Genomic DNA, 10692 nt, shown 5'->3' on the forward strand with positions numbered 1-10692 from the left:
GAGGGAGGCTCTGTGAAATAGTCTTCATCGTCTTTTAGCAGCTTCTCCTGCTCCACTCGCTGCTCAGACACGCATCCCTCCCAGCCTGGCTGGGCCAGCCTCCCCAGTCATCTCCCTCTTCCTGTGACGGGGCTCTTTCCTTCCTCTCATGCAAATCATCTTATGTAAACAGATGCCTTTTCTTTCAGTTCATCAGTGCATTTGTTGAAACTCTTTTGGTTTCAAATAGCAGACACAACTTGAGCCAGAAGTGAATAAAAGAACTGAATTATAAAGCTCTTGGAGGGTCTGGAGAAGTGAAATGGCAGGACTGCAGCTGGGCTTCAAGAAGAAACTGGGGAACCGAAAAGCTACCGTAACGTTTCCTTTCCTCTCCAGTTGACTGACTTTCCCTGATCCCTACTCCACAGGAGCAAAACAGGCCTCTATATGTGGGCTTTGGTGGGGAAAAGCAGTGAACTGGCCAGTTGGCCATTTGTTTTTAAATTGATTTATTTATTTTCATTTTTGCACGCGCTGGGTCTCTGCTGCTGTGTGCCGGCTTTCTCTGGTTGCGCTGAGCTGGGGCTGCTCTCTGCTGTGGTGCACAGGCTCCTCACTGCAATGGCCTCTCATTGCAGTGGCTTCTCTTGTGGACTACAGGCTCTAGGTCCAGGGCCTTCCGTAGTTGCAGCATGTGGGCCCAGTGCTTGTGGCACACAGGCTTGGTTGCCCCATGGCATGTGGGAGCTTCCCAGACCAGGGATCAAACCAATGTTCCCCGCACTGGAGGTGGATTCTTAACCATTGAGCCACCAGGGAAGTCCCCAACTGGTCATTTCTGCAGCATAGATGATGGTGAAGGTTGGGAGTAGGGAAGGGGCTTGATGTAGATTTGGGATGTGGGCGAGGGCCAGGTCAAGGTTGATTTTTAACAAGGGGGAACTTTATCTTGAGGGCAATGAATGGCAGAGCCACTGCAGAGCGTAGCTTAGAGCAAACAAAATTTTATTGTAGTTCGATCACACCAGTGATACTCAGAAACAGATTTGAGGGAGCAAGACCAGAGACAGGTAGAGTAGTTAGGACACTATTGCGATATATATTTTTGGAAGGAAATGCAGAAATCCTGTTGGGAGCCAGAATAAAAAGAAAGGATGGACTAGAGAACTATTTAAGTAGTAAAATCCATAGGAGTTGGTCATAGATTGGCTATGAGAAGAGGGGAGGAAATTCTAAAGTGAATTCCAGGTTGTTGGTCCTGAAGACTGGCTAAATGGTTGGTGATGTTGACTGAGGTGGGGGATGTGGAGAAGGAGTAGATTTTGTTTGGGGGGAAGATGAAATGGCACCCTCTCCTCAGACCGGCTGATACTAACTTGACTACACATAGCAGATGAAGTCAACTTTGTGTTTGCTGAGTTTGAGATGCATAAAGGATGCTCAAATGGTGACATCAGGAAGCCAAGAACATTTAGTTCTGTCCCCCTTGGAGAATCAGCACTAGAAATTGAGCACAAAATATAGGCATTCATATTCAGCATATCGTGATGCTGAATAAAACCCAAGGAGAGCATGTGGCAAAAACAGCAGTTGACACAGGATGGAAGTCTATAGAACACTAGCAGGTAAAGAGAGGGGACAAGGGGATTGAGGATGAGAAGCCCGTGAGGAGACAGAGAAAGAGATAATTAGCAGTGTTAAATATAATAGAGAGGGCCAATGAGATGACTCAGAGACGTCCATGCACACATGTATCCAAGAATTAACCTGCTATATTTAGCATGCTCAGGCTCTAGAGCCAGACTTACATATGCATGTATATAAGTATACATAGTGAAAGTTGCTCGGTCATGTCCGATTCTTTGCAACCCCATGGACTGTAGCCCGCCAGTCTCCTCTGTCCATGGAATTCTCCAGGCTAGAATACTGGAGTGGGTAGCCATTCCCTTCTCTAGGGGATCTTCTGAACCCAGGGATTGGACCCAGGTCTCCCACACTGCAGGCAGATTCTTTACCATCTGAGCCACCAGGGAAGCCTATATATATAGATATATATAATAAAATAAATATTGTCATGTGTCAGCCACTCTTCAGGACTCCAGGAGTACAGCTGTGAATAAGACAGACTAAGTCTCTGCTCTTATGGAATTTCCGTTCTATTTAGAGGTAAGAGGAGTACAGGCTGCAAAAGCAACAACAACAAGGAACAAGAAGATAGCAGATAAATTCTAAAAAGAAAATAAAAGGATGACATGATGGGAGGCTGGGTGAGATGGAATCATGTAGATGGGTGGTCAGGGAAGGCCTGTCTGAGGAGCTAACATTCATGCCAGAACTTGAGGACAGGTATGGATGAACCATGAGAAGTCACAGGGGCAGAGAGTTCCAGGTAAAAGATGAACATACGCAACGACTCTAAGATAGGAACAGATTTGGTCTGTGCAAAGAAAAGAAAGAAGCACATTTATCTGTTATCATGGCCTGTGATCTTTTCACTATACCTCATGGTCTTTCTGACACATCACACTGATGAAGCCATAGGCAAACAGAAAGTCCTAAAATTTATGTGGCAGATACTATAAGTTGACTCAGTAAACTCATATTCCAACCCCTTTCTGTCAAGAAAGCTAAAATCTACATTCTTAGACTCCCTTGCAGATAGACTGAGACATGTGATAGTTTCTGCCCAACTTATGAGGCCTAGATGTAAGAAGGCAGCTGAGTCCAGAAACAGAGAGGGAGGGAGGGAAGGAGAGCAGATTCTCTGTAAACCTCCAAGGTACTTTCTTATGGTTCTTTGTAGACTTGCATTAAAACAGCTCCATATTGTGGCAGGGCATTTTTTTCTGGCTGCATTGCATTCAAGCTTGGTTCTTCCCAAAGATTTTGTGAGCTTTTTAGCTTCTTTCATGTTCTTATTTCTACTTAAGCCAGCCAGAGTGAATTCTGTTGTCTGCAACAAGGACTCTCAATTTATATAATGCCCTACTAATTCTGAAATCTCAACACTTCTCAGCCTCTTCTCCCAGCCTCTCCCCATCTCATTCCTCTTTGGTAAATCTAGCTGTTTTTCTGAGAACAGGAATCTCAACCTCACTGAAAAACTGGACCTCCACAACTGAAGCATGCAAAATGATTTGTGAGCTGTTTAATTAAGTACTTCTGGGTCTGGCATTGAGCTTGGAGCAGTAAAGGCTGTAACAGTATATAGACATTCCTTTGTCATAGAAATATGCAATCCATTACTTAAAATGAAAATAATCATTATAAGAATATATAAAAATGATTAGAGGGTGATGACCAGAAAATAACAATAGCAGTAGTTTACTCATTTAATGAATGTTTACTGTGTGCTAGGTAATAAAATAAGGTAATTACACAAATTCCCGAATTTTATACTCAAAGTCCTATGAAAATGAAAGTGTTAGTTGCTCATTCATGTCTAATTCTTTGTGACACTGTGGACTGTAGCCTGCCAGGCACCTCTGTCCATGGAATTCTCCAGGCACGAAGACTGGAGGGGGTTGCCATTCCCTTCTCTAGTGGATCTTCCTGACCCAGGGATTGAACACAGTTCTCCCACATTGCAGGCAGATTCTTTCCCATCTGAGCCACCAGGGAAGCCCTGTAAGGCATGTATTATTATAATGCACTTTTAAAGATGAGAGAACTGAGGCCAAGTCAGTTCCCAAAGGTACACAGCTTTTCTCAAAGGCACACAGCTAGTAAGGAGTGGGGGCAGGATTATAACTCCCAGTCCAACTCTAGAGCCATACACTTAAAACCATGCGCTTGCTGTTTGCAGCACACTGAAACATATTTATCTTATGTAATCTTCTCAATGATCATGTGAAGTGGATACTATTTTTCCAACTTAATGGATAGGGAATTGAGTCTCAGGAAGACCAGGTGATTTTCTCAATATTCTAGAGCTCTTAGTGGGAGAAGGCAATGGCACCCCACTCCAGTACTGTTGCCCAGAAAATCCCATGGACAGAGGAGCCTGGTAGGCTGCAGTCCATGGGGTCGCTAAGAGTCGGACACGACTGAGCGACTTCACTTTCACTTTCCACTTTCATGCATTGGAGAAGGAAATGGCAACCCACTCCAGTGTTCTTGCCTGGAGAATCCCATGGATGGAGAAGCCTGGTGGGCTGCAGTCCATGGGGTCACACAGAGTCAGACATGACTGAAGCAACTTAGTAGTAGAGCTCTTAGTAGAAGAACTACAGGTTGAACCAGCATCTTCTGCCTTTTGGCCTAAAGTTCTTTCTCCTAAACCACACTTCTTTTCCAATCTCACTCCCCAATTTTAGTCTGAACTCAGCTGCATCGTACAGACAGCCAAAAATAACAGCGGCATAAGCAAGCATGGGTTGTGCAAGAGATCAGAAGTAGGCAGTCCAGGCTGGTATAGGAACTCTACACATGCAAAGACCCAAGCTCCTTCAGGTGTCCCATCCCACCATTACTAAGGTATAGCCTTCATTCGCATGGTCTAAGACAGCTACTGGAACTCTAGCCATCATTACCATGTTTCAAGTAGTAGAGGAAGGAACACAGAAAAAAGGCCAAATGACATTATCTAGCTTTCTTTTAAGCTTTCCCAGAAACTGCTACATTTGACTTCTGCTTACATCTTACCAGGCAGTATTGAGTCATAAGGCCATAATAGCTAATTGCAAAGGAGGGTGAGAAAATTAGGAGTAGCTACATGTCTAGCTACAAATAAAGTGGGTTTTTTATTATTATTATTATTATTATTAAGGCAGAAATGAAGTGAAGCTCAGTCTTGTTTAACTCTTTGTGACCCCATGAACTATATAGTCCATGGAATTCTCCAGGCCAGAATACTGGAGTAGGTAACCTTTCCCTTCTCCATGGGATCTTCCCAACCCAGGAATCCAACCCAGGTCTCCCTCATTGAAGGCAGATTCTTTACCAGCTGAGCCACAAGGGAAGCCCAAGAATACTGGAGAGGGTAGACTCCCTTCTCCAGAGGATCGTCCCAACCCAGGAATCCAACCAGGGTCTCCTGCATTGCATGCTGATTCTTTACCAACTGAGCTATCAAGGAAGCCCATTAAGGCAGAAGGAAAGTTGATAAATAGACAGCTAGTTCTGCCTACCCCTTTTGGAGTGATTATTTGAAGCTTCCTAGGTGGCTCAGTGGTAAAGAATCCACCTGCCAATGCAGGAAACTCAAAAGAGGCGGGTTTGATCCCTGGGTCAGGAAGATCCCCTGGAGGAGGAAATGGCAACCCACTCCAGTATTCTGGCCTGGAGAATTCCATGAAAAGAGGAGCCTGGAGGGCTACAGTCCATAGGGTCACAGAGTCAGACATGACTGAGCAACTGAACATGCATGCACGTAGCTCTCAGTAGCTATCTCTGAAGGCTGCTAGCTGTCCTAGCAGAAACAGATGACACAATCAGAAGAATTTAACTGAAAAATTAATGGAGAGATGATTTTCAAAGATTTGGGAAAGATTAAGGAAAGATTGAAGGCAGGAGGAGAAGGGGCCAACAGAGGATGAGATGATTGGATGACATCACTAACTCGATGGACATGAATTTGAGCAAGCTCCGGGAGTTGGTGATAGACAGGAAAGCCTGGTGTGCTGCAGTCCATGGGGTTGCAAAGAGTCAGACACGACTGAGTGACTGAACTGAACTGAACTGGACTGAAGGGAACCATCAAAGGATGGCTAGATATCTGGAAGCTAGCAAGAGAAGGCAGCTGCCTAGCCCTGGACCCAAGAGAGAGGGGCCAGAGACTAAAGACCCCAGGCTCTCCATCTTCTTGCCCTTCTGTCTTTTGCAAGCAGCTGCCTGGATCTAACCTAAGAGCAAGGGAGCCTGGTGAGCCCAGAGACCAGCCTTCAGAGTCCAGAGCAGGGAGAGGAGGGCGAAGATGGTGTGGGACAAATAGAGAATATCCAGCATAGTCACCTCTGCAAGGTGCCAGCCTGTGTCCTTCCACACATTAGGGAAAGGGGCTGGCCTATACGGTGAGAAGATTTGCAGCAGTTTGAGTACAAAGACTGAAACTTCCAGCCAGGGTACAGGAAGGGAGAATCCTGAACTGTGGCTTGGAGGTGTTTGAGGAATGCTTTGTCAGCTCAAGACTCAGTACAGAAACAAGACCACAGTCTGTCCCCTCTTTGACCATAAAGGGCCAGGAAAGTTACCTGCTTTTTCTCTTTACAGTTTTATAGCTCTGAGTGAACCTCAGAGTGTGTGGGCGTGGGTTCCTGCTCAGAACCAAGTGCCTCTGAGGACCTGCTAAACCTCCATATGCAGACCGAGAAGAATAGAAATGGGAAGTCAGGGAGATCTATCCGATCACACTTTTGTCTCCCCTGTTATCTTATATTGTGTTATTGTTTTATTTTCTTAATTATTTTAAAATGTTTAATTTCATATTGGAGTATAGTGCATTTACACTGTTGTGTTAGTTTCAGGTGTACAGCAGAGTCATTCAGTTATATATACACATACATCTATTCTTTTTCACGGAGAAGGCACTGGCACCCCACTCCAGTACTCTTGCCTGGAAAATCCCATGGGTGGAGGAGCCTGGTAGGCTGCAGTCCATGGGGTCGATAAGAGTCGGACACGACTGAGCAACTTCACTTTCACTTTTCACTTTCATGCAGTGGAGAAGGAGATGGCAACCCACTCCAGTGTTCTTGCCTGGAGAATCCCAGGGACAGGGGAGCCTGGTGGGCTGCTGTCTATGGGGTCGCACAGAGTCGGACACAACTGAAGTGACTTAGCAGCATTCTTTTCAGATTGTTTTCCCATATAGGTTATTACAGAGTATTGAATAGAGTTCCCTGTGCTATACAGTAGGTCCTTGTTGATTATCTATTTTATGTATATATATATATGTGTGTGTGTGTGTGTGTGTGTGTGTGTTAATCCCAACCTCCTAATTTATCCCTCCCCTTGCCTTTCCTCTTTGGTAACCATAAATTTGTTTTCTAAGTCCGTGAGTCTGTTTATGTTTTGTAAATGAGTTCATTTGCGTTATCTTTTTAGATTCCACGTATAAGTGATATCACGTTGTATTTGTCTTTGTCCGACTGACTTCACTTAGTGTGACAATCTCTAGGTCCATTCTTGTTGCTGCATGCGTGCGTGCTAAGTCACTTCAGTGGTGTCTGACTCTTTGCAACCTTATGAACTGTAACCTGCTAGCTCCTCTGTCCATGGGATTCTCCAGGCAAGTATGCTGGAGTGGGTTGCTGTGCCCTCCTCCAGGGGTTCTTCCTGACCCAGAGCTCGAACCCGCATCTTTTATGTCTCCTGCATTGGCAAGTGGGTTCTTTACCACTAGCGCCACGTAGGAAGGCCCCCATGTTGCTGCAAATGGCATTATTTCAGTCTTTTTATGACTGAATAATATTCCATTGTATACATGTAGTACATTGCCTTTATATATTCATCTGTTGATGGACATTTATGTTGCTTCCATGTCTTGGCTATTGTAAACACTACTATGAACATTGGGGTGCATATATCTTCAAATTATGGTTTTCTCCAGATATATGCCCCAGAGTGGGATCGCTGGATCATACAGTAGCTCTATTTTTAGTTTTTTAAGGAACCTCCTTATTGTTCTCCATAGTGGCTGTACCATTTACATTCCCACCAACAGTGTAGGAGGCTTCTCCTTTCTCCATATGTTCTCTAGCATTTATTGCTTGTAGACATTTTGACAATTGCCATTCTTACCAGTGTGAGGTAATATCTCATTGTGGTTTTTTTCCCATTGTGTTTTTATTTGCATATGTCTAATAACTAGCTATATGAGCATTTTTCATGTGCTTTTTGGCCCTTGTGGCTCAGCTGGTAAAGAAACCACCTGCAATGCGGGAGACCTCGGTTGGATCCCTGGGTTGGGAAGATCCCCTGGAAGATGGAAAGGCTACCCACTCCAGTATTCTGGCCTGGAGAATTCCATGGACTGTATAGTCCATGGGGTCACAAAGAGTCGGACATGACTGAATAACTTTCATTTTCTTTAGAAAAATGTCTATCTAAATCTTCTAAATATTTTTTATTTTTAATATTGAGCTGCATGAGCTGTTTTTATCTTTTGGAGGTTAATTCCTTGTTGGATTCATCATTTGCAAATATTTTCTCCCACTTTGTGGGTTCTGTTTTTATTTTGTTTATGATTTCCTTTGCTGTGTAAAAGCTTTTAAGTTTAATTAGGCCCCATTTGTTTTTGTTTTTTTTTTAATTTTCATTACTCTAGGAGGTGGATCCAAAAAGATCTTGCTGCAATTTATGTTAAAGAGTATTCTGCCTATATTTTACTCTAAGAGTTTTATAGTATCTGATGTAACATTTAAGTCTTTAATCCATTTTATTTTTCTGTATGGTATTATAGAATGTTCTAATTTCATTCATTCTTTTACATGTGGCTGTCTAGTTTTCCCAGCACCACTTACTGAAGAGACTGTCTTCTCCACTGTATATTCTTGTTTCCTTTGTCATAGATTAACTGACCATGGGTACGAAGGTTTATTTCTGGGCTTTTTATCCTTTTCCATTGATCTATAGGTCTGACTTTGTGCTGTTTTGATTACTATAGCTTCATAGTGTAGTCTGAAGCCAGCAAGCCCGATTCCTCCAGCTTCATTTTCTTTCTCAAAATTGCTTTAGCTATTTGGCATCTTTTGTATTTCCATACAAATTTTAAGATTTTTAAAAATTCTAGATCTGCAAAAAATGCCATCAGTAATTTGATAAGGATGTCTGCTCTTGTTTTGAATGCATGTCGTTCCCTAGGCAGGAAGATCTCCTGGAGAAGGGAATGGCTACCCAATCCAGTATTCTTGCCTAGAGAATTCTACGTACAGAGGAGCTGGTGGGCTTCAATACATGGAGTTGCAAAGGGTTGGGCACAGCTGAGCCACTAACACTTTTCTCACTCAAACTTGAGCAGGGATTAGCATCCTACGTTATCTATGTCCTTCAAAATACCCGGCACCAAGGCAGTATGGTATATAATCCTGCAGTCCGGAAAACTTGGGTTCAAGACCCTACTAGGAAGGACCACATACAATGTGCCCTCCATACCCATGATTAGTTGAATCTGCAAATATGAAACTATGCACATGGAGGGCCAACTGTATTCACTGTACTTCGCCATTTTATCTATGGGATTTGCATACCTTTAGGGTTGTGGGGATTCCTGGGACCAATTCCTCGTGGATACAAAGGGAACGACTGTATTGTATGATCTCATTTGTAGCACATATCCTGACTAGCCAACTCTAGAGACATAAAGTAGACTAATGGTAGCCAGGGGCTGAGAAAGTAGGCAATGAGGGGAATGCCTGCTAAAAGGGGTGGTTCTTTTTAAGGTGATTTAAAGGTTCTAATATTGATTATGATACATGGTTTTATTGAGTTTGGTACATGGTTTGCATGGGCTTCCCTAGTGGCTCAGTGGTAAAGAATCCACCTGCCAATGCAGGAGACACAGGCTCAATTCCTGGGTCAGGAAGGTCCCCTGGAGAAGGAAATGGCAACCCACTCCAGTATTCTTGCCTGGGAAATCCCATGGACAGAGGAGCCTGGCAGGCTACAGTCCACGGGGTTGCAAAAGAGTTGGACACAACTGGGCAGCTAAACAATAACAACAGCTGTTTGCACTACTGTGAATATACTAAAGAAAGAAAGTGAAAGTGAAGTCACTCAGTCGTGTCCGACTCTTTGCGACCCTGTGGACTGAAGCCCATCAGGCTCCTCTGTCCATGAGATTCTCCAGGCAAGAATACTGGAGTGGGCTGCCATTTCCTTCTCCAGGGGATCTTCCCAACCCAGGGGTCGAACCCCAGTCTCCTGCATTGCAGGCAGATGCTTTATCCTCTGAGCCACCAGGGAAGCCCCGAATATACTAAAAATCATTGAATTTTACATTTTAAAAGGTGAGTTGTATGGGATGTGAATTATATGTCACTCAATCTGTAACAGAAAACAAAAGACCTTGCTCGGCATTTATTTGCAGCTTCTGCATCTGTAAAATAGTCATAGTAACATCTGTTATACCTCACAGAGCTGCCTCAGGGTTAAATGAAACACCATATGAAAAGCAATAATGAGAGTGCCTTGAACGTATGCTCATTAAATGTTTTCCAGATGATTCCTATATTTTAGAAATCAAACTGGAGTTAGTATAAAGCTGAATGTTAAAGCAGAAAAGGTGCTTAGAAATCAATTTAGTTCTAGCTTCTCATTCTGTAAATGAGAAACGAGAGATAAACTCAGAAAATTACCAGTGACCGGAGTTTAGATGGCAGTCCTGAAAGAGTGAGTGAGTGGATTCAAGATCTTAGAACGATGGCCATTTACTGCATTACTTAATCATATGTGCTCTGCTGAGGCAGCAACACTGAACTTGGTTTGGCCCTTTGCAAGAAGAGCAAGCAGAAAAAGCAATTACATAATTCATTTTCATGTTAGAGAACTTGGTGCCTGCTCAGTAGAGTCTAAGATAGAAATAAATTTGTACAGTTGATAATATAAAAAATTCTATTAAAATCCCAAGTGGATTTTTAAAGCAGTATAGTAATTTTCTTTAATTTTAGAAATGGTAAAAATATGAAATATCAAAACTGCTCCAAACCACTTATATGAGTTTCCTTTTTCCCCCACTACATCTCTCTCTTTCTCCCTACACACACACACACA

The sequence above is a fragment of the Bos indicus x Bos taurus genome, chromosome 5 (assembly GCF_003369695.1).
Source record: "Bos indicus x Bos taurus breed Angus x Brahman F1 hybrid chromosome 5, Bos_hybrid_MaternalHap_v2.0, whole genome shotgun sequence".
NCBI classification, from domain to species: Eukaryota; Metazoa; Chordata; class Mammalia; order Artiodactyla; family Bovidae; genus Bos; species Bos indicus x Bos taurus.